This window comes from Mastomys coucha, unplaced genomic scaffold (assembly GCF_008632895.1).
Source record: "Mastomys coucha isolate ucsf_1 unplaced genomic scaffold, UCSF_Mcou_1 pScaffold21, whole genome shotgun sequence".
Classification (NCBI taxonomy): Eukaryota; Metazoa; Chordata; class Mammalia; order Rodentia; family Muridae; genus Mastomys; species Mastomys coucha.
Window position 1 is genome coordinate 148535934 of NW_022196904.1, and position 3696 is coordinate 148539629.

Consider the following 3696-nt stretch of genomic DNA (forward strand, 5'->3'; position numbering starts at 1 on the left):
AGAGAGAGAGAGAGGGAGAGAGAGAGAGAGAGAGATTGCTGAGAGGAAGGCATTCAACAAGCTCCAATCCACACACAAATCCCTCCCAAGCAGTGTTCAGGATGAATTAACACAGGTGAAGGAGGGAAAGCCACACCCAGTGTAAACAGGACAAAACACTCCTCAAACTCTGTCACCACAGACAAGCCTTACAGTAAATAGACACAGGTGGGGCCAGGAAAGGAAAGCGTCATGTTTCCCATCAATTATTATAGAGAAAGTTTTCCTCCCCCTTTTAAAAAAATAAATCTTACCTCTAAGTGTTGAAATCTGTAACCACCCCTTCCCCACTCCTTCCAAAGAAAACCTTGTCTCAAGAAGGAATTTGAAGTAGGAAGCTTCCGCAAAGGTCTTTTTGGAGAATAAGCCATGACTGCTCTTCCATGCACAAGGGTTCAGAGCTCCCTGTTCTCCTGGAGTTGATAAGGCCTGTAGTCTCAGCATGCACTAGGACTCCTGTCTCAGGTTGTGGGAGGGTGTGGCCTAGTGGCCAAACATAGGCTTTGATGCAGAATGACCATGTTCCACATCTGGCATCTGCCACCAGATGTGCTTCTAAGTACTTCCTAGCCTGCTCTAAGCCGAGTCTTTAGCCATGTGCAGTAAAAATAGGGTGCTTCTACACCTGGGATTCAGGGAGGATGCTGTGAGGGTACCAGTGCAGCATGTGGCACATTCTCTGTAATCAGTACATATTTATTATTGTACTATATAAAATATATGTTAACTGTCTGATCCAATACTACTGATAAAATCTTGGAGCTGGAGAAATGGAAGAACTTGGTGCTCTTCCACAGAACTCGGGTTCCATTCCCAGCACCCACTTACCCTCTTTCGGCCCATATTGGCACTGCACCTACATGGTTCATCAATAAACATGCAGGCAAACAAACCATACACATTTTTTTTAAAAGGGGGCATTATTAAATACACATGAAATCTTACTTGTTCTCCGTTTGATCCCTGGCTGCCATGAAGGGAACAGCTTTCTCTGCACTGCCAGCAGGGTGGCACTGCCAGCAGGGTGGCACTGCCAGCAGGGTGGCACTGCCAGCAGGGTGGCACTGCTCAGCCATAACCCAAAGCAACAGCACCCACAGCACATGGACTGAAAGCTCCAAAACCGTAAACCAAGACAAACCTTTCTTCTTTTTAAGTTGATTGTTTTGGGCACTGTGCTTTAGTAACAGAAAATGACTGATATGTCCTACTGAAGGAGTCAACCAGCCTGGCTCTTTCTGGAGACTCTGAGAGAGGATATGGTTTTTTTTTTTTTTTTTAAATCTTTTTCTTTTCTCTCTGTTCCAGTTTCCAGTACAGGATTCTGGGCATTTGACTCTCTCTCTGTCCTCAAGTGTTTTACTTAATCTCTGCTTCTGACGTCTCACCGCCTACTCCTCTTGCTTTGACTCCTCCTGTCTGCTTTGGGTAAGGATCATTATGTCTCATTCTCAGCAAACTCTCCATCTCTAATCAGTGCACTTTATCACACCTACACAGTTCTCGTCTTGTCAGTAATATTCACAGGCCCCAGTAGGCAAGGGCCTGCTGGGCTCAGTGTTATTATTCTTCTTCAAACATCAATAAGGTTCTTAAAATTGTGAAGGAATAAATGTACAAAGACAGCCAATAATGTATGAAAAAGAGCATAGAGCCACTAACGCCGGATCAGTAGAGTATTGAAGAGAAATGGATTAGTGGAGTAGACTAGAGAATGCGGAAAGATGGCTATATAGTGAAATAAGCCTCTATCTCAGGCAATACAAAATGATAATCCAAAATTGATAAACAACTCAACAACAACAAAAAACTGCATGAAAAAGACTCAACCAAGACAAACCTAGCACAGTCTATGAACACCCAGGATAGATGAGGCTGCTCAAAGAAACTGGAACTGCAGAAGCTTTCGTTTAAAGCACATTTGGGACCTTAAATTGATGGAACTATATACTGGAAGTACTCCAGGTACAAAATTAGCTGCTCAAAGGATACGGTTGAAAATAGTAAGTTAAGGCTCTAGCTTTGTAGAGGACGTGTGCCTACAAGCACAGGGACCTGGGCTCCATCCTCGGGTCCAGGAAAAATATTCTGTGATATAAAATCTGGGCATTGGTATCTCCCCATTCGCATACAAAAAGCTGTTCCAAATGGACAGGGACAAGACAGCAAGCTCTGCCAAGTCAGCCTGCATTGCTTGAGAGATGATTGTCTCATCGCTGGGCAGAATTTTCAAAACCTGACATGCTATTACTTCATAATTCATTAGCTGCTAAAGCCGAGGCAATACTGACTTTGCTGGTGACAAAATCAGTTAAGAAACAAACATTGCTTCTGTCTTCTGAACCAAAAGGAGAGCATTCTCATCTGCTTGCTTTTCCCTTCTTCTGTTAGAGATTGCCTCAAAGTTTCCACAAAGTGCTGCATTTCCTGGGTTTGCCATCATTATTATTTGCCTTGAATAAAATTTAATGCTACTTTGCTTCAGTGAGTAATTTGGTTACCTCTTTGGATTTCAAGTTGAGGCGGGTGTTTTGTGTGGCTGGTTTATGCTAGGATTGAAAAGAAAAATAATTAGTAAATATATAAATAAACCAACCAACCAACTGGCTTGGCAACACAGGAGGAAAATAGAATTTCATCATGTGTCTAAAACTATACTCACTTGGAAAGAGCTATTTTAATCCAAACTCTGCCCTTTTCTCCCAAAATTATCTGTCCAGACTGGAGGCAATATACACTGAAGGTGCTTTATAGAAACTCAAGCTATGAACCCACAGAGATTCTAGGTGACAGGTAGTGAGAAAGGCTAGATAGACATAAATTTTCTTTTAAAATGGTCTAGTAGGAAGAAACAGACCATGGGTAAGGAGTATCTGCTCTAGTCTGAGTCTCTTACCAAGGTCCTTACCCTCCTGAGCCTCAGTGGCCTAGCCTGTAAAACAGGAAGGAAACCATAGGTGCTTAACAGCGTTGTCTTGGATATAAAATCTGAGAGTACACCTACCAAGAGCCCAGCATACTGAAAGGTCTCAGGAAACAGTCTCCATTAGTATTATTTTGTTCTTGCAGAAGTCTCTGCCCCAGGGAGCCTTGTAGGTTTGGGCAGTCATGGTGAGGCCATAACAGTGAGACTCTGGGCCTCCACACAAAGGGTCCAGTTATTTTACTGTTTATTTGTTAGTCTTGGTTTTGACTGTTTGAGACAAGGTCTCATGTTCTACAGGTTGGCCTCGACGGTATAATGTATCCAAGGGTGGCCCTGAACTCTTAAGTCTCCTGCCTCCATATCCTATACATGACAGTTTTGATTTGTTCTATTTGATATAAAAGAGATATGCATGAGCTTTCACTCCTAAAACTATAGCTCCTTCACGTCTCCAAGGCAATTGGAGTCCTGCCCTTTGGTAGACATTCCATCTTTTTTAAATGGGCTTTTAGAGTTTTCAGTAACCTTTCCTAATTATCCATCCTTAGAACTTGATCCCCCTACAGAGGGAAAGACACCATTTACAACCCTACATCTGTTTTAGTTTGGCTTGCTTTGATGTTTTCTACCTCTGGAACATGTTTCGCCTTTAAAAGAGTCACACAAGAAGAGGACTAATAAAGTTGGTGTGTGAACACTCGCTACAGGGAAGACATGGGGAAGCAGGCTGG

At 42.7% G+C, this 3696-nt stretch overlaps 1 long non-coding RNA gene across 5 annotated transcripts in view; it reads right to left on the reverse strand.

Moving 5' to 3' along the window:
• Positions 1-3696, reverse strand: part of LOC116101111 — a 16876-nt gene that overhangs the window by 5871 nt on the left and 7309 nt on the right. For all 5 annotated transcript variants that reach the window (XR_004122779.1, XR_004122777.1, XR_004122781.1 and 2 more), the window contains one exon: positions 2541-2588. This is a non-coding gene — a long non-coding RNA (uncharacterized LOC116101111). The remainder of the gene's footprint in view (positions 1-2540; positions 2589-3696) is intronic.